The 21,794-nt window shown below is 40.2% G+C and overlaps 1 protein-coding gene across 3 annotated transcripts in view; it reads right to left on the reverse strand.

Annotated features, from left to right (window-relative positions):
- ACYP2 (acylphosphatase 2) overlaps positions 1-21,794 on the reverse strand; it is a 32,474-nt gene that overhangs the window by 7,392 nt on the left and 3,288 nt on the right. The window lies entirely within an intron of this gene.

The raw sequence follows: 21,794 nt of genomic DNA on the forward strand, positions 1-21,794 counted from the left end.
AAGCAACTGTGATGTAACATAGTAGACTTTTCAGAACATAAGAGCAACAAGAAAATATTTTAAATACATAATATTAGAGAGCACAAGTGTTCAGGAAAACACCAAGTGGATTCCACTAGCTAATAGTCTGCTTAAAATTTATAAGCTGAGAAAATTTGAGCTTTATCAAGACTTACTTTCGTAATGCTCTATTTTTTTGGTATTACAGATATAGCTCCAACAAGCAGAAAGCAAAAAATTAACATAAGGGTGTTGCAGGGATTCTGCTCTTGATTTGACAAGTGCTCCTTGTGATTTCCAGCACACCAGATCAGGGAGGTGCATCCAGCAGGGAGTGTTTACAAGGCAGGGAACACTGCACCTGTCATCCACAGGATGCACATACAATATTCCCTGGAAAGCACAGGAAGGACCAGGATATGTATTATTTATTGTTTTCATCATATATCCCCAAGACCCTCTGTCTGCTCTGCCTTGAGGTAAAGCTCCAGACACAACAGCCTGAGGCAGGAGGGGCTCCAGGGTAGGATGTGCCAGGCTGTCCCTCAGGGACCCCATGGAAGCAAACACCCCTCTTCACTCACATACCAAGGAATTGTATTCCACCTACAGTAATAAAATAACTTTCATTCTTCAACATATTACTCCTTTATCATGTTTTTCTTATTACTTTACCTGTATTCCAAATACCATTTCTGGCAGATCTAATCTCAACTCCATTTCTCTCTGGCTTTCCAAGTACCATGAAGTTATCCTTTCACTCTCTGCAGGCAGGTATTAAACACATCACCCTAATGAAGCCATTCAAGCCCTGATCCCAACCGCTCCAACAGGAGGGATGCTGGATAGATAAGCTGAGATATCAAATAAAACCCAAATAGAATCAGCCAAGGCTTCTTGATTTCCTCAAAGTCTACATTGCAACGTCTCTAATTGCTAGACTTTATACTTTCTATTAATATTAAAAAATTAGATAGAAAAGACTTTTTCACCACAGCATGCCAAGGGCAAATCCCATCCTGGGGTCCATGATCTGTCACTATGGATATACTCACTGAGGAAAAATAAACACACTTAAAGCTCCCAGCTATTTAAGGAAGCTATCAGAGCATGAAGAAGTATCCCAGTTCAATGTTTCTTTGTGTAAAAAAATTGTTAAATAAGGCTTTAATGCGTACTGAAATGAGATCTGATATGTTCTTGCTGTTCAGTGTTGTATTACACCATGCTTTTATTAAACTTAATTTTCAGAGTATTTACCAAAAACATTCTCCTGTTTATCTGCAACAGTGATAAAATGAATGAATCAAGAAATAGAATTCTTTGAATCTTTCTTACAAAATGAAGCCATATTGGAAATACCAAAATCTCACCTTCCCAAGGCGGCTCTGGAACTTCCTACTTGAAGTTAACACATACCAAAACCAAACCAGACTGATTTAATTATAATTGAGGGTAACTGGCTTCATCTTTCCACCTACATTTCTCATGGGTCTGGATATTTTCCTGCTCATTCCAAATCTGCCCCTTAAACAGTACAAGATTTCAGTAGTGAGAGCCTCAGACTCCAAAAAAAAATCAGAATAAAAGCAGTATTGCACTAAAGGCAGCATCTTATTTCTACTGAAGTCAACAGCATCTTCTATCTACTAAAGTCAACACTTACTAGGGACAGGGAGATGGACTTGATATCTGCTTTTGCAAAATTTAAACAAAGAACTATGACTACAGAAGAAAAATATCAAAATCAAAAGAAACAATCTTTGGAAGACTACATCATACTGTGCAAGTATTCCCAAATAGGTCTTGTTAATAACTACTTATAAGTACCTTGTCCTGCAGAAATTTTTTATTTTGTTGTTTATGCTTCATAATTCCTTAATATACAGCAGGTTTTGATATTTTGTGAGATGCTTGGTAACAAGAGAATTATTGGCAAAGCATAAATATGTTCCTAAACTCCATCTTCCTGGGTTTTTTCCATTTTTCTTTCAAGCTTCAGAGTCTGTCAAGAAGTATCAAACATCTCATTTGTTTTCTGTAATTTATGCCATTTTCTTTTTTTCCCTTCCCCCTTTTTGAAGTTCTTCCTTTGGCTTTCCCATGGAATCTGGCTGCTGCAGGAGCCACATGGGTTGGGATGTGAATTGAGAACTACAAAAAAAAACCCTTGAAAGCCACAAATCTAACTAGTGGCTCATTTTACTAAAATTTATATACAAGTATTTCAGAAAAGCCCTCAACTCATTTCACAGTCAACTTGAAGCTCCTTGGTGCTTTCACTGACAGATTTCCAAAGGCAGGGAGCTGAAGCCCTTGCACAGAAGACACAGAGGCATTCCTAGAATAAAACCTCTCAAAAGGCAAGCTCAGGCTCTTTGCTTTTGCTCATTTTTATGTCCACAGAGAATAAAAGATGTTTTCAGTTTTTGGCAACACCAAGCCCTTTGAAGCAAAACAACAAAAGTAATAATTTATAGAAGGAATTATGCAAAACATTAGCTCTCTATGACTGGGGGAGCTGCTGTGAAAAAATAATTTCACAAAATTCATGTCAGAACAGTTCATGTCATCGTGCTTTTTATAAAAACAAGCTGCCTGGCTGTCCAGAAAAAACAGTCCAAACACTATATAAATCATATCAGTTAAAGATGAACTTCACAGCAGCTGCACTGAAATTCAGGACAGATCACGTGTGGGACGAAGAGAGTGGCTTGACCATAGATCTGCCTCCAGAAAAAGGCACTAAAAGCCTCCAGGAATTCCCACTCTGAGATAAGGACGCAGTTTTATGAATATTTATGCTGATATGACAGATTTTACTACCAAACTGGGATCAAGAAGGAGCTCAAGAGCACATCACCTCCGTGAGTCACATTCCAGGCTCTCAGACTGGGTACCAGCAAAAGGAAGAATCACTGGAATTCTTTCCAAAGGCACAGAAACATCATTTCATCCTTTACAACATCAACAGGCAGGAATAATTGCCATTTCATTCAGCACAGCACTGAGACAGGAGTGCAAAGTCAGTCCCATTTCTTACATCATGCTGAATCCTTCTCCTGTGTTTGGAGAAATGAGTGGTTGCTTATTCTGCTGGAATTTTCATCAGCAAACACACATGCAAAGACATCTGAAGCAGCACAACTGCTGCTACTGTGTGAATAGATCCTACTGAGGGCAAATTTGCATTTATACCTAGAGTAAAATATATATAAAAAGCTAATCTTGACTGTGACAACTCCACACAGAATATACTCTCAACCACATATAGGCTTCCAATTCCAAAGACATTCAGTTTCAAACAAGCCATCCCTCAAACTCTTGGATACCAATCACCAGAGAACATTTCCTCTTGGACAGACACTCAATTATTTAGGCAAACCAAACTCCTCCAGGAGACTGGAAATCCTGGCACTGAGAAGTCAACAGATGTCAGAACCCAGTCAACAAGGACTTCTAGGAATTCATTAGCCAGGGAACACCTGTAATGCTGTTCCAAGCATTAAACACACAATGCCATAACCAACCTAATTCAGAGCTGCTGCATCAGTTTCCTTTGCAATCAAGGGCATTTGGCCACAGAACCTGACAAATTATTAAACAAATAATTCAAATTACATCAGCTACTTCCCTGTGCTTGTATGAAATTCTGTGTGTGGACTGTGGGGACCAAATAAAGTCAGAACCTTGCATTACAAGCTCAGAATTCCCACATGGAACTTGGCTCTCCAGCTCCATTCCTACAGGACCAAGAGCACAAGGGTTATTAGGAAGGTGCCTGCAAGTAAAGAAATGCATCTCTACCAGAGAGCAACTTTTCCCTAACATAAAGCAGCAAAAAGGATTTTTATTTAATTAAAACATCCATTTTGGCTTCAAATTTAGTAGAGAACAACACAGGCTTGCCTACATATTTATTTGTTTACTGAAACAATGGAAACAAGTTCATGATTCAATTACTGACAGATGATCTACTATTGTGATGTAAATCCTTCTGTTCCTTCATTCTCCTTTGACTTTACAATAGAAACAACCTTCTCTTCTTTATGCAATTTTGCTTATTTATCCATATATTGATCCAGTATGTAGAAAAACACTACAACATTTGTTTAAATTTTAACCCTCTCATGTAAAACTCCATCTAAAACTTCAAATTTTAGCTTTAAATTTAGCTCTAAATTTTAGCTTTAAATCATTCTTTTCATCCTAGTTTTAACTGTTGGACATTTCTAATGACTTACCTTTCCCAATACTGGAAGACAAAGCCCCAAAATTCCTAAGTATTGATGGATCCATTTCTTAAGGGTCCTTCATCTTCAAGGTGTATGTTGAGAAGCAGCTCAGTGACCATCTAGGAAACCTAACCACTACAATAATTTTCTACTCTGTATATTAATTTGTAAATATTTTTTAAGCCAAGAGTCTGATCCCCTACAAATACACCCAAACAACTGGCACTATAACTCAAGGATTAAGTCTACCAGCTTGAGAAATCTGGGCTGAGCTTCTCAGACAAAGAAATCCAGCAGGAACTTCAAGGAGCGACACCTCCAGCTAAAAAGCAACACAATTATGGTTGAGATCCAGAAAATTTCATTAAATATTAATATCTCCTGCTTTGCCTTGCTCCTGCAGCAGCAGCAAAAGGATAAAAACACAGAGAAAAACCTGTCCAGCTAATCAAATTGTGGGTGCTGATTAAGTGAAACTTTGACTCCTCTCCCTGTATTTAGAGACAGAGAACGAGATTCTCTCCAAACCCCACAGCACTCACAGAACCAAAGTGCTGGATGGCTCCCAAGAACTGGTAACAGGATGACAATTCCCCACCCTTCACAAAACACAAACCACTGATTTTATTAGGAAATGACACACACTGCTCCCAGGTATACAACTGATACATGGCTGGGGTGACCAGAAAACAGCAACTGACCAAACCCTGAAGCAACAGGGTAGAATAAAACCTCTTTATTCTACCTAAACATATTTACAACCCTTACAAGATTAATCAGAAAACAAACAGAACCCTAAGGAGAGCCAATTACCAGAACAGAAAACTATGCATAAACAATTCAGCCTTTATCTGCATGTATAATTTTAACACAATACATTTACCACGAGCACATGGGACAAAAATGGTTGTGTGGCTGCAGCTTTAACATGAACCATAAGCAGCTCAAAGCTGCCACATTTAAACAGAGCAGCCACACAACTCTGATGGAAACCTGGCTGAACACCAGGCTCAAGCAGAAACACCAAAGAGGGTGCAGGGAGCACTTAATTCAGAGTAAGGAGTAGCTTTCCCATTCAGTTCTATGGATAAATGGAATAAATTTTTGTCTCTCTTCACCACCCTTACAAAACAAGGCTACCTTGCCATTTCTAGAGTCCACTGCACACCTTAAGTGGCAGCTGTACATTCCCAGCACTCTGCTGCTTGGTGGCACAATGTTGACCAAGGAACTCTGCAAAAAGGACAGCTGAAACCTACTTAAAGTGGTTTAGAGCAGAGTTAAATGTGGCAAAGAGTGAGTATGAACAAGACCAGCATGCCTAAATCTGCACAGATCAAGGCAGACCAACAGCTCTCCACAACACCTGAGCTCCACATCCACTGGTTTTATGCTCCAAATGTGCATCAGCATTGGCAGAATTGGAATCCCAGGATGGATCAGGTGAAAATGGACCACAGTGCCTCAGTCCAACCATCCCAGAACACACAGAATTGTGTCCAGCTGATCCTGGAACATCTCCAGAGAAGGAAATTCCACAGCCTCTCTGGACAAACTGTTCCAAGGAGTTCTTCCTCCTGTCCAGGTGGAATCAGTTCCTGCCTGTTCCTCTTGTGCCATGGCTGGGCCCCTGGAACAGAGCCAGGGACACCGGCTCAGGGCTCCCCGGGAGGCTGAGCAGCCCCAGCTCCCTCAGCCTCTCCTGGGCACCGAGATGCTCCAGGCCCTTCCTCATCTCCACAGCCATCACTGGCCCTGCTCCAGGAGCTCCCTTGCCTCCTGTCCTGATGATCCCACAACTGGACACAACACTCCAGATGTGCCTCCCAGGGCTGGCCAGAGGGGCAGGATTCCCCTCCAACCTTTTGGGAATGCTCTTCCAATGCATCCCAGGTCCCTTGAGCCTTCCTGCCCCCACAGCACCGCTGGTCAGGGACACCTTGGTGTCCATTAGGATCCTTCTCTGCAGAGCTGATACCCAGCAGGTTGGCAGGAGAACGAGGGCACCACCCCAAACCTCCTGAGGAGGTGCCTTGGTTGCTGAGGAGTCTGTAGGAGGGAGAGGCAGAACAGCTCCTGTGTGTGAGGGGGACACCAAGTGACAGGTGACAAGGACCAAGCTTTCCTTTTGATCCCCATCCTCACACATGGAAGAGAATCAAGGAACTGAGTACACTTTCCACTCCAGTGCTTCTATAAAAACCACTTTGTAGGCTGCTCCAAAGCAACAGAGCTCAAAGCTGGGAATTTTTATGTAAAATGTGATAAAGAGGACCTAAATCTGTTCTATGATGTTACTGTGCAACATTCAAACTGTATTCTTTCCTGATATGTTTTTAAAATAAATCCAGTTTCAAAGAAAATTCCAGGTACCAAGCAATTACTTATTACTTACAGTTCTTCAGGGCACTTCAGTGAATCCTGGGAGAGATTGTTTGCTAAGGAATGCAAAACACTTCCCTTATGGCAAAATTCTTTCAGACAAAGAAACTGTTGCTGGCTAGAGAATACAAATCATCCCAGCTCATCAAAAGGATTTTTTGTAAAGCAAATTATTCTTCATTAATCATTACTTTATTTGCATTCACCACTTTTAGCAGCTGTTTCACACAAATTTATGTCTCTTGAGCTGATATTCAGCCCTATCAAATAGCACAAAATAAATGGTGTATAACTGAAAAGGTCACCTTCTCCCATATACTTTTCAGGAACCTCCAGTCAAAAACCCGGGACTTCAGTAAACCCTTCAAAAATCCTAAATTGGAAATTTATATTTTCCAGAAGTTCAAAGCATTTTGAGCTACCAAGGGGGACTGGGCACCAAAAAGCCTTTTAATATTTCGGAATTAAAAAACTCCCAATAACTAAAAAGTTGAAGTTATTGAGTTAAAGAAATTCAGGCCTGTCTCACCCTTCATCAGAAATCAATTTCATGATGAAGAAGCACAAACTCTTCAAGTCTCTGCATATTTAAAATTCTTATGCAACTTTCTTTTAAGACATGATGGCTTCTCTGTTTTACTGCCATGTTAAATATATTCTTTCCCTTTTTAAACTGATTTCTAAATAATATAGTTCTCCAAATGACAAATGAGTTCCAGCCAGCTTGGTTCTTCAGTGATGTTTGGAATTTTTAATTTATTAAAGAAAATCCTGGAAAACTGTATTAATAAGGCACTGATATGCACTCAAAAAATTTTAAAATAATAAAGTATAGGATTACAGCATAACATAAAACATCTTGGTTCATCTTCCACAAATACAAATTAAAACAAATTTTAAACACTGCTTGACTAGGAAAAGAAAAAGCTTTTATATTCTGGGGCCTCTCAGAAGAAGCAGAAGACATCACAGAACTGAAGCTGTAACACAAGGGAAGAGGGTAATTTAATGTGGAGTTATATATTAAAAAGCAGCTAATAACAATTATTAACTGCTCTGTGACAAGAAACTTCCACATCCCTCACTGAATTCTGCATTCCTAGCAGGAATTAATTCCATTTATTCCTAAACAATTCATTGAAACACTGGGTCTGCAATGTCAAGGTGGGAAATGCTTTTTTAAACTGAGATCTCATTTCAATCAATCCCAGAATGGTGTTTGAAAAGAGGGGCAAAGATTAAGAAATAAGACCTGGATCAAGTTTCTCTACATTGGCTGAAATTTCATTTTCCATTAAAGCTGTCAACCAGCTTCACTGAAAGAAGTTATTTTAATTACATTTGACAACCCCAAAACTGCTGTCTTATTTGCAGAAGTCCTGTTCAACATTAGCTACCAAAAGGAAATCAATATTTCAACTCATCCCTTTTCTCCTGGCATTGATTCTTCTGCAAAGCAGATGGAAAGCAGCATTTTCGTAGGGGAGTTGCTAAGAGAAACATCTAGAAGGCACAAAATAGTAACTTCCACACATGCAAGTAGATTGACATCTAGTGTAAAAACACTGAACTACAAAGCCACATCAACAAGGATTAATTTAAAATATTTTTTTAATGACAAAAGAATCAAATCCTCCAAATACAAGCACTTATATATATATATATATTTAATAGCTACACAAAGCCAAAGACATAGTACCAGTGACTGGGGAAATGCAGCTTCCAACAGAGGAGAAATGAGAGACATCAGCAGTGAATGAGAACAGCAAATGAGGAAAATCAGAAATCAAGTGTGCCAGGGAGAACAAGGAAGAGAAACACAGGCCAGCTGGTCATGGAGAAGCTTTTTCCACCTCAGGATAAGGTGAAGTGAAGAGTTAGAGACAAAGGCAGAATGTTTGCATGGTTTAATTTTAGAATTTATGACTGAAAGATATCTTGGATACTCCTATTTCTGTCCTGCAGGCCCAGAGACTGATGAGAAGAGGTACAAATAGTCTCTAATCAGCTGTGTTCTTTAACACAATGAATAGGGAAAGGAAGTTTGTATGTTGCAGAAAAGATAAATAAAAGGCTTTTCAAAGTCACTCCACTGAAGATTGACCCCTTGTATCAGCATCGTGATCCCAGAATTTCATGTATTAAATATCTTTGGGCAAAGATGTTTTCGTTCCTTTCAAAGGAATACATTTCCAAGAAATCTCAAGAGTTTGTAACTTTTTTACTCTGTCCAGTACTGGTGGCATTGGCAGAGATTTTGGACCTCATCACATTTTCCTGGCCGTTCCAGCCCTCTTTTCAGGTTCCTGCCTGTAACAATTCCACAAAAGCAATATCTAAAAAATAGTATCCTAAAAGCTGAGAGACAAGCATCCAAACAACTCCTGACTCATTCACAACTCATTTTCCATAATAATATAAGGACATCTGTCTCAAACCCAATGATTCATTGTGTCCTGATACCCTATTGCCCTCAGTGATGATGAAGGTGATTTTTTTTTAAATATATATATAATTCCTCAGTTTGCCACAGACCCAATGTGTTAATCATTACACAACTGACAGTTTGTGCTGCTGTAGATGGGACCCCAGGGTTGTTTTGATTCAGGAAAACTCAGGGCTCCAGGGAACCTCTGCACAATGAGTCAGAGGTGAGCCATGACTTGGGGATAAGCTCTGGAAAAGGCAAATACAGCCGGAAAAATGAAACCAGGGCTGCTCCCAGGGCCATTTCTGCAAGGGCACAGGAGTGAGCTCCACTCTGAACCAAACTTTCCTGACACTAATGACACTGTACACGCCAGGTCAGCTGGAAAATGGTTCCTTGGCCTCCTAAACCCTACAGAGTTCTGAAGGGAAAGCTAAGGAGAATTTGCTCAGTCCCAAAGACCCTGCCAATCTCAAGTGCATCCAGTTTTGTTCCTCAGGCTAAGGATTTTCAGAAGCTACAAACAATCAGAACCCAAGGAAAAAAATCCAAACGCTGCCCATTTTTTGTTTTGGGCTTGAAACCAAACAACACAAATTAAATTAACTGCAGAAATGCCCAATACAGCTCTGTGACTACCCCCCAAGTAACTACTGCAGGAATACACTGAAAACAAGGACAGGTTACATGATTTTGGAACAAAACCCTTGTTCTGTATTCCTTGAGTGTCTGAATTCCATTGTACATCCCTACCTGCTAGGATACAAAACCTCCACAGACAGACTGCAGGACATGATCCATCACCAATTCAGGATCTGCTTTTTCTCACTTGTCATCAGTATCACACTGAGTTGGATTAAAAAAAAGGTAAGACTTAAATATACCATGGCCTTACTTGAATATAATTGTTTTATTTTTAGCATGTTTTTAATTAGGAGAGCTAGACACCAAAGCAGCAAAGTGTGCAATGAACTTGAACAGAGTAAGAAATACCTGGAAATTATTCATAATACTCTTATTACTCCTTTTCACTAAGGATTAGTAATAATCCCTCATGTTCAGATTTATTAATTAACTGCCAAAAAATCATGAGACCAGCTGAAATCTGAGATCATCAAACCAAAATTCAGATGTTTGCCTGCCTTTGTGCTTTGGCATTATCTCAACAATGCAATATGGAAGGCTACAAACCTTTATTTAAAACACAATTTCAATTCCTATAGAGTAGTTTTGCATTAAGGGCTTGAGCCTTGAGCAAAAAAAAACCAAACAAGTATTGTCACAAATGTTTAATTAGCAATGCAGCCAATCAAGATTCTATCACTGAGTCATTAGTGAATTAAATATTATCAGTGTGCCTGAAAACAGATTTAAAAACCACATTCCCCATAATTAGCTAAAACTAACCTCCCTTTCCAGACTTTTTTTTGTATTCAGCAACTAAAACACACCAGAAGTTACTTGGTAGAACAACCGCCCTCTTGGCATAATTTCTTAAGTTATAAACCTTTCTCCCAGAGGAATTTAATGGTTAACCTTTCTTAAAAAATCTTTTCATCAAGACCCATAAGATTTGAAAACCCTCTTTCCAAGGCTTTATTTTTTATTCATCATTAGACAGCTCAAACGTCATCAAGACAATTTCTTTGTCATCCAGTCACTCTGCCATATTACAGTGGTATAAAATAACCAAAACTTCAACTTAAATTGCCACCAGAGGATCTTGCTTCCTGTCAAGCTGGAATGGAGCCAGGCCACAAAAGTGCTCCTGGATTTCAGTGTCTGCTGGTGTCAAAACAGCTGCTCTTTCCTCTCTTGCAGAGAGACAGAATCACCAACAAAAATAGAAGTACCTGGTTGTCCTGCCCATCTCATCCTCTGCTTTTTTGAGCTGGTTACAGAACCAGAACTAATATTTTCTTTTATCCAGTATTTAGAGCACTTTACCTAATTCCTTCCTGTTCAGCAAATCCCAGGAGCGCTGTATAAAGGCCATGCAGAGGATACTCTGCTCCTGCCTAGACTAGGGGGGAATGTACCACAGGCCTTCCCTTTTGCTCTCCTGTGTTTAGATGTGACCTTGAGATGAATTCCAAAAGTCACTCACACGTTCCCTGCTGATCCACTGAGAGCAGGGAGGCAGGCTGAGAACAGGGTTACCAACCACAGAGCTCCAAACAAGTGGCACCAACACTCCCTGGAAATGGACTGTGTGTTCCACCCTCGGGCAGCCCGTGGCACCTGTGTCCCTCCCTACACCAGCTTCCACTGGAGGGTTTGCCCAACCTTGTGACCAGCGCAACATGCCCATTCTGTATTTTGAGAGTCTGGATCACAGAACTGATTCCCACCTAAAGACAGCTGCTCAAAATTAACACTTGCTGCATACCAGGTATAACTTCATTGGCATCAACACATCATGGACAACAAACCCTCTGTCCTTTCCCACTTTGTCCTCTGAGGTCCTCTCTAACAACAGCCACAATAAACAGGTGCCTGCTAGGAAGACCAACCTGCAAACAAACACTTGGCTGCCCTGGACAGTATCCCACATAACCCAAGAGGCTGCACAGTCCCTGCCTTCAGTGCTCTGGCACATCCATTCCTGCTATTCACTGGAAACACTGGGATAGGCAGCACAGATCACCTGGCCCAGAACAAAGAACATTCTATTTTTGTCCAGTGCCCCACGTCTCAAAGCACACACTGTGATTTAAACAGGCCAAAGGAGTGAGGGAAGTGTTTCCCATAACAAGCCAGGGAGATATGCACAGGCACAATCCCATTGAAGGCACCTGGACTCTGCACTCAGCCATCCCTCTCAAGGTGAAGGTCATCCTTCTGGAAAGCCACATCAGCTGGAAAAACACTTAGAGAATTTCAGGAAGTTCTATTTTCAAATCCCATGGTAACACAGACCTCTTTTAGGCCTTTCTATAGGAGTCACATTCCCAGTGACTTGATCCCCTTGGGAGAAGACAAATTTCCATGCAGGACTCCAGCTAAGGCCATTAAGTTCATTTTTTATCTCCATTTGGGATGATAATTAGGAAGAGGAGAGCTAATAACAAAGTGGTTTCCTCAGGGCAAAGGCATTGGGCAGGTCTCCAGCAGGAAGGATTTTCAGCACAGGTCCCAGCACCATTCCAGAGCTCCAGCATCCTCTCCCACATCAATCCCACATGGCCAGGGGACATTTTGAGCCCCAGGCACTTCTGCCACTACCACACTGCTTCATGCCTGAGCCCCATGTGCTCCAGACTTGGCAATTCCCAGGTCTCCAGCAGGCATGGCTTGCATGTCTGACAACTACAAAATTCATAATTTTTAGTTCTATTGAACAACACCAACCAAAATATTTAGCATTTCTCAGAACATGTGACTCAAATACCAAGGTTGCCAGCCTTCCACACATTCTTATTATTCCAAACCAGAAACATCCCATTTGATATTAGATAAAATATTAAACCAGAGACCAAGTTGAACAGATTTTTGCTGGCCTGCATAACTGTGACTAAATTCAGGCAGAATAGCAGCTTTCAAATGAGAATAATACACAACTCTAATACAATACTGCAGGTCTAAGGTTTTTTTTTATGTTCATCTCTGGGTCTAGCAGTGCTCCAAAATTCACTGTGTGCAGTCAGAGCACATGGCAGAGAAACCCTGCTGCTGTTCTGGTCCTACACCAACACCCTCTAAAAGGATAATGAAGACAGCATCACATTTCAGAAGAGATTTCCAGGAGGCCTGCTGAGCTGACCTTGTTTACAAGTATTCACTGAAACGATTAATTGCTTGTATGTTCCACTCCACACTGCATTTTCTGCCCATACTATCCATATGGACATGAGCCAGAACAAAAATTTCTATGTAATTATCCAATTAATTATTATTAATGCTAGCATTTAACAACAACAAAAAAAAAAAAAAAACAGCTGGCATATAACAATTGCTTCACTTCTGGTGTGAGAACTACAAAGGGCATGTTTGTATTTATAGCTACTAACAAGGAAAGTTGAACAGTTTTGTTTTGTTTCAAACTACAGGACCAGAAGAGCAAAGAGCAGAGAGGTGAAGGGAACAGGGAACAACTTGAGTCCAGAGTCAGCACCAGAATTTCTGTGCAATTGAGCCAACCAGCTCCCCTCAGTACTAATTTATAAATGGAAACCTATAGCACATTCTCATTCTCTGGCTCTACTCCTTAATTTTACTATCTGTTTCTTGGTAGTAGGAATTTCATGCTGATAAAGCAGAATGAGGTCCTGACTGACTCCAGCCTATGTGGTTTTTTCGTTGTACTCCAGAAAATTTAGAGATTAGACAGATTGATTTCTTCTGGACCTGGCAGAAAGCAACAGCTCCATCTGGGCCAGGGCAATCAGCTGATACAATAATGCAGCTGCAGGGCTAGCTGCAGGCCAAAAGCAGTTACTGGAAATTAAATCAGCACATAACACACCGTGAAATTCTGGGCAGTGCTTCACTGACATTAGTTAACCAATGCACAGAGCCTCAACACTTTACAGGAAGAAACTGTTCCAAGGATTAGCATAGGACTGGATATCAACACTCCCACACTGCTTCTCAGCTCCATCACAAATTTGCCATGAGAGTCTGTACTGATGCTGCCCTAGTTCCTCCACATACAGCATGGGAATAATCCATGTGTAACTACTCACCAAAATTATCTTCAATTTTAATTCACATTTGCACTAAGAATTTAAAAAAAGTGTTTACCAAATTTTGTCTGAGCCCTCATTCCAAATTTAGGTAGTCCCTTCATGGCTTTCAATACCAGCTCCATTACAATGCCAAAAAGCAAATATGAACTCTGGTTTTTGAAGTTGCACTGCATTGCTGCTGATTTGGCATTTAGGACATCACAGACTGCAGTAAGAGCACAACTCCCTCAGGCTGGGTAACAGCAGGTCCTGGTTGACACAAAACCACTGAGGTGTTGTGTGAGCTGGACAAGACAGAAATGTGGAAAACACAGAAATCCATTAGATCTTGATCACATCCCAGCCAAGGCTTTTAAAAACACAAGTAGACACAAGGAGTGATGTTTGTGATGAACAGCAAAGGAGTTTTCCCACCCCTGAGGTGGACTGACACTGCTCAAGCACTTTTCCTGCAAAGCAGGGAGCAGCAAAGGCAACAGAAATCTGCAGCAGCAGCAAAATTCCATCTCTGCATGTGCTCCCAACCAGAGACAGGTTACAGGTGTTACTCCCTGGAAAACGGACTTACTGTAGGTTGAACAGATTCACCTCCAAAGGGAACTGAATTTGCAGTTTGCTGGGATTCTTCACCCCAACAAAGGAGCCCTGCAGCCCTCTGACTGCCAAGGAAGAGCTCAGTTTCCAGGCTCCAGCTCCTGGATCCAAAGCCTGGAAAAGCAGGGCAGATCAGGGAGATCTAAGACTGGCAGCAGGCAGCTGCTTTTCTCCACCCCTCCTAGAATACCCAGCCAAACATTTTCCCAGACTCTTGAAATTTACTCTGCAAATTACCAACCATCTAGAATTAAAGATTTTAAACATATCCAGATCAATAGGGGGGTAGAACTGTGCTGCCTGAAAAGTTCTTAGCACTGATATTAAAATCTAATCTCAAGGAAGGGTTTTTATTATATAGTGAGCAGGGACAGAGGCTCAGGATCAGCATTTATGGAGTGTGATGGTTTCAGGTGAGCTTCCCTATGGTACACCAAACCAGCTCAGATCCAGAAGTATGATGAATAAAACATCATTAAACAATTGCTGGGAGATCTGCAAACAGGAATAGATTGGGATTTTGTTCCAAATGGGTTTGGTTTTTAGTACATATTAAAATTCTACAGCTCTAGATAGTAAAAAAGGGAAGGAAAACTCCTTGCCCAGGATCCTCTCCCAACAAAATGTCCATTGGGAGTTCAAGGAACTGCTCAAACTGAGTATCAGCTGCCCAGTTTTACATTGGGCATTAATTAAATTTAATGGCTGATTTCTTTTTTCCTAAATTAAAAACTCTACCTTCCCCCCTTGCCCCCCCCCCCCATGAAGTTCTGAGCACTTGCAGACTGATTTCCTTTGTTCCTCCAGCAGCAGGAAGAGCCCAGAGCATCACGAGAGCAGAGCACAAATGTGAACACCAGTGGAAAGCAATGAAGGTACACAAGCAGAGCATTCATTACAGAGGAGCCCAGGCAGCTGCTTCACCCCAGCTAGGGAAAAAACATCTCCAAGAAAACCAGCTTTGAAAAGAAAGCTTCTCATCCAGTGAGAGTGACGACAGTAAATCAGCTGGAGAGCAAAAGGCTGACAGACCAAACCCAGGGACTCCTCCAAGTGATTCTCTCTAGAGAGACTTCAGGATCCCCCCTCAGAGGGGCCACATAAAGACAAAGACACCAAAACTAATATTAACTCTGCAGGACAGCTGGTGACATCCAGAACAGTTCACAGAAGACATCTCAGGGCACCATCTTAAACAAATAAACATGGTATTTCTGTGCAGAGTCAGACCAGGGAGTAGAGGGAGGGAGGAACTGGGGAAAAAGAACAAGGTAAAATTGAGTTATATAATGAAGTTACCCAGAGAGACTTGTTTTTCCACTGCTGCAATGCTCCAATAGCAGCTGAGGGAAGAGCAGCACCAGAAGCAATTTTGACTTTTCTGCTGCTGGCAAATGGTGTATCTCAAGTACACAAGTGTGAAACATACTCATTTTTGATAAAAACATGGTAAATAAACTGAACACAGCTTGCCAATGAACCAAAGTAAAACGACAGTAATTAAGGAATAAAACAAAACAACAGGCTTCAGAGCTCTTTCCCCATAAAAGCTGAAGTAGCTTCCTCTCCCTTTCTGGCTAACATGGCATAAGGAATAGAGATTTTGCTTCCAGTCCTACATTCACCTGGCTAAGGAAGTGCTGACATCTCAGAGAAGATGCTTTTCACAACCACAACATTGATAAGATCAGCAGCAGCAAGAATCATGATTTGTGCATAATTACAGCAGCAAATTCAGAACTGAATTCACCTCCTCAGCTCCTGGCTAAGTCTGCCAAACATTTTCCATTTGGGATACACCTTGGCATTCCCATGGGAGAGCTCCTGCTGTACTACACACAAGATTTAACATATCTGGAGATTTAATTCCCTCCTGATTTCCCACCAGGAGCAGCTTCACCTGAATGTCTGCCCACTTGTGGCCCCCCTTTTGGGGACAGCAGCAGCATCCCCACAGAGCTCTTGTCACCCTCACATTATGCAGCTCCCATATTAGTTTATTGTTGCTTTCTCCTGTGGATTACAAACACAAACCTCCAGACCCAGAATAACACCCTTCAGACAGAAAAATGGTCATAACAGGCTTGTTCCCTGCTCCGTAATTTTCAAGTATCAGCACATCAAAAGGAGAGCAAAAAAATTGCATTTCTGAAGTTGTTCTTTAAGAGTCACATGAGCTGGTTTGTATTTTCAGAACTTGTTTGAAGCATCACATCCAGAATAGGTTTCCAGGAAACCAACACTAAGTACATGTTTTTATTGATAATTACCAGGTTGTTGCCAAAGATCTATTTTTGACTGCGTGCACAGTTAGCCACCCTGCTAAACTAAATAACAAAAGCCATTAAAAATCCTAGTTTAAGCTGACTTTTACTCATTAATGTCTCTCTAAGTGTTGTGGTGGAGCACTAAAGACACATTAAACACTTTATTCAGCACAAAAAGCCAAATGAATGGCACCAAACTGCACCACATCCTACTGCATCAGCAATAACAGAACACCTTCACTTTGGAAATAAAAAAGCATTACATGTGGCTAAATACTAAAAATTATCAGCATTAAAGAATGCATAAATGCTGAAATGAACAAAAAGCTCCCAGTAAAAATAATTAATTACATTGGAAATTTTATTTTAAAATCAGTCTCCCACAAAGCTCAACCTTTCCTGCATAGAACAGTTATTATGGTTTAGTTAAGATTAATTTTGAGCAGAAAGAAGCCTGACTTCCCAGTGTGGAAGAAAGGCATATGAGTCCTAATTATGCAGTAAAATGCCCAAATTGAGTGTTCAAACAACAGCTAAACTTGCCTGTGTTTACAGTACAATCCAATACAGTCTTGAAATCCTTCCTGCTTCTAACTGCACAGCCAGGATGCTGGAATTGAGTGCTCCCAGAGATACCCATCAGCAAAGCCAATAAAAGTCTGGAATTCCACAGGAAACTCAGCCTTGGTCCCTAACACTGCTAAAGGACTTGAGGCATTAATGCAGCATCCACCAGAGACAGAAGAAAATTTAACTATCTTGCCCAACATCCCATTCTGAATTTTCCAAGACAATGCAAACACTAACACTGCTTATTTCAGAGCCAAAATCCTAGAAATTCAATCTGTTTACATGCAGAAACATCTAGTAAATGTTCTATAAACAAACACACTTCAGTGATAAGAAGAACTGGAAGCAGATACTTGATAAAGAATTCCAATTCCACAGAGCTACTGTAAAAAAGAATCTACAAGGTCATGCAAGGCAGCTATTTTTATACTCCAGCAGAAGAAACAGGGCTGTGGAAAACTTTTTTTTTTTTGGCACTATTCTATATCCAGAAAGACTCAAGCATGGCTAAAAGCTTTTGTGGTTGAAGGCATTGCAGGGAACAGGCACATCCAGTGCAGTGGAAAGCAGAGGAGCCGTGCCAGGAGGCCACTGCTATTTCTGGCTGTCACTGGTGGGCTGGGTGACCTTCAGGGCACAGGGACACCTCCTCCCTCAGCCCCTGGGGGCACACAGGGACACAGCCTTTTCCTGGGCCCCACAGGGACACAGGGCAGGGGAATTCCCTCAGGACACAAGATGAGCCACTGGGCTTCTGGGTTTGTGCTGGAAGCACAGGCAGCTCCCCTTCAGCTGAACAGCGCACTCACTTTATTCTCAGTAACCAAAAGCTCCATGTTCTGACTTACCTGAACCATTCCTTGGCTTTTAAACAGAGTTCAGCTGCTACAACAAATTAATTAGTTCATTCAGCTAATTTTATATGACTAAAAAGCCCAAAGAACAAGGTTTACTCCTCTTTTTCCCAGGCTATCATCAGTAATAGTTCAGTAAATTTCATTTACAGGACCAATAACCACAATAATTCACAATTTAGACTGTCAATTTTAAGGAATAAATAATTATAGAGAAGAAATTAATACTTCAAACATTCAATATGAAAAAAGAATCACATTTCCCATTTTATTACCCACAAAAGTTACAGCCTAATTTAGTTTTCCAGTATACATTAGTCTTACCTTTAAACAAAAAATATAATCAAACATTAAAAACCTAATATTACATTTGGAGCTACACTGAATTATAACATTCCCATCATATTTTCCTGTCATTTTCTATTGATTTACTGAAACACTGAATCACCTTCAGCAGTGATTAATGTAAAAACTGTTCTTCATTACCATCATAAATGAGAACAAATCTAACGCCTCTCACTGGTTTGCATTTTAACAAAGTTAAAAAATATTTTAAAATGTGATTTTTCATTTCCTTCTGCCCTTTCTCCAAAATCTGTCCCTGTCAGCTTCCTGAGAGCAGCACATCCCAGGAATATTTCAGCCATCCTGCTGGGGCACATCTCTGCCTCACCGACAAGTCCACGTGCAAATCAGTGTTGAGGATTCTTCACCTAAACAACACTCCTAGTTTGACCAAAATACTTTTAAAAATATCCTTTTAAAAAGGAGAAAAATCTCAAAACACTGACTAAAATCTGTTCATTTTATAACTAAACATTAATTGGGTATTAAGATCTAGAATTTTTTTCCCCCATGGGTATTTTTAGTAGCATTTAGTTCCATTTAGGGGCTACTCTCTACAACCAATTAAAAATTATATTGGGGAAAAAGGTATTTATTCAATGTCACTTGTACAGACCAGAACGTTGGCTGCACCTGATTACTGAAACAATGACAAATGTGATAATAACAATGCAGAGTTCCATTCTCTTCTACATGGTAAAAATCTAGATTTTTCTATGCATTTAAACACTACAGTAATTTAAGTATTGTGTCAGTTAAATCTTAATATTCATTCTTCTTAATTGGTAATAAAAAACACAATATTCAAAGGCAATTAGCATTAGTTTCCTAATTAAAACCCATTGCCAAGACAAGTCACCTATATTTAGAACCCTGCCTTTCCCTAGAGACAGGAAGAACACTCACTGGGCTGTTATGTGCTTGTGCTTAAAAAATACCCTGAGATTTCACATTTTCAAGTGTCAGCCTGATTTGAAACCTTGGATTTTTGGAGCAAATTCTGAATTTGGCACTGTACAGAGTCTTATCTTCCCCTTTTAATGGCTAACTAAGCAATTTATAATTGAAGTTTAAAAAATTCTCCCAGGAAAGCAACTTCCAGCCTGTCAATGCAGGTTGCTATGGCAGCAGCCACCATGACTACACAGAGCCCAACCTTATTTAATGGGTAAAGTGGAAAAATAGCACAAGATAATATAATGAAATATCTTGTGGTGCGAGTATTCCTGTAAAAAAAAATTACATAAAACAAAGGATTAGAGTCCTCTATCCCATTTTTTATCATCACTTCATACCTTGGCTGGCAAAAAAGGCCTGCACTTTGCCATAAAACCTTATTATGTTACAGAAATTGTGCAGCTCTGTTTCTCTTGGGACTTGACAGGTAAAATTCTCTGAAAATGAGCTTTTTTATCTAAGGATAAGAGGTGTGATCTGTGTGGACCAGAAGCAGCAAAGGGAACAGGCCTAGAAAACACAGTGAGGAAAAAGATGGATTCTAGCATAACAGTCTAAAAATAGATTCCCTGCAAACGGAGCATGAATGGCTGAGGATCTTCAGAACTAACAGCTCCATCTAGAGTTAAAAACCAAGGGACACCAAAACAAGCTGACAGGTAAAAGATGCTCAAGACTTCTTAAAAACACCCTCTAAAACATTCTCCAAGTTGTTTAATTTTAAAAATCTGCTTTAAAATACTTTACAAAAATTCACCTAATCCCTGAGAACCTAGAAGGCTTTCATTAAAACCCAACAATGCAAAACTGAAATATCTAAGAGCACTCATCTATCCCTTGGGCTTCCTGCAGCTCAGTGATTTCCCACTGCAATGTGAGGCTTGGGGAGGTTGGTACATTTTCAGTGGGATAAGATTTTAGCACCACAGAACATCAAGGAATCAGGAATCAGCCTCCCAGCACTTCCAAAGAAATTCATGCACATGTTCAACACAAAATGAATGGCCCAGTCAGGGATACAACTTCCTGTACATGCAGCACTTCCCAGGCCCCAGCTGTTCACACTTACTTAAAAAAAAATTTAACATTGCTTTCTGCAGAGGCAGGAGGCCCCTGCAGAGCACACTATTTTGCATGGCACCTCAGCATCACAACATTTGATGTCTGCTCATCCTCTTGTTCCTCCTAAGTTAAATCTTACCTTGCAACCTGCACGAAAAAATAAATTATATAAAGCCAATGCTTCTTGAGGTTGAGCATGCACTGGATACATTGTGGCTGTGCCTCCCAATATAATTATGACACAAAAATAGAATAAAAAGGGGCAGAAAATGGGGAGCTGCTGGAAAACCATTGGGTTAGAGGTCTGCTGCATTCCTGCTCCAGAACAAAGGCAGGCTTTGTTAGTCAGTCACCCCATGCTTCTGGCAACACCAGAGAGCCTCATGGGCTTTTTCCCACATTTTTTACACTTTCCCTCTCTTTATCATCCTCTCAATCCCTTCTTCCTCTTTCTCCCTCTTATATTGCTTTGCCTATCTATCTGTAGGACACCCGTACTTCCATGGCATCCCTACTCCTTTGGTCCATGCTCTTGACTCTATTTAGCATCATAAAGACAAATATTGTTTAGGGCAGACCAAAACACCTTTACTACTTCCCCCTAAAGTACATTAACATTAAAAACCCAGAACAAGCAAAACAACTGACATTTTATTACCATCATCATGTGATTTTTAATCTGTTCTGTGCTTCATGTTTGATTGAAAAGCTGGGGCAAGTGTGAAAGCACTGCTCTAAATGACACTGCACAAACTGCTCTGGAAAGATTCCCACATGGTAACAAACATCACCATGAAACTTCCCTGAAATATCTGACTATTGATTCATGCACTTCTTCCTCTGCAGTGTGTTTGATTTCCTTGACCATGTAGGAGCTACAAATTTTTAACAAGTGTCATCACAGTGTCTTAAAGTCCTGAAAAGCTAAAACACAAACCAGAACATGTATAGGCAGTTGGTAATAGAAATTCTTCCTGGTGATTTATCACATTTGGAATACAAATACATGTTTAGGGTTATTAAAAATTGTTTGTATCCATTTCCTATTAAAAATGATATTATTAAATAATGCTATTATTAAAAATGGTTTGTAGCCATTTCCTACAGCAGAAGCCATCCTCATTTTGTTGTTTTGGTTTTTGAAAATGGCATTTTAAATAACATTTAAATCTGAGAACACAGTATTATGAATTCATAGCATTATTAAAAAATGCTGAAAAAATTTTTCACAACCTCAAAGCCATTTTGGTCCATTATTCACTAGTACCAGCAGAGAGAAATAGGGGTCAGTTTATACACAAGAGTTTATACACAAAGGAGCAGTTTATACACAAGAGTTCCCTTTTCACATGCAACCTCACCAAGTTAATTACAAAAATAAACTCACTGCCTTTTCCACACACTGGAGAGTA

This window comes from Ammospiza caudacuta, chromosome 3 (genome assembly GCF_027887145.1).
Source record: "Ammospiza caudacuta isolate bAmmCau1 chromosome 3, bAmmCau1.pri, whole genome shotgun sequence".
Classification (NCBI taxonomy): Eukaryota; Metazoa; Chordata; class Aves; order Passeriformes; family Passerellidae; genus Ammospiza; species Ammospiza caudacuta.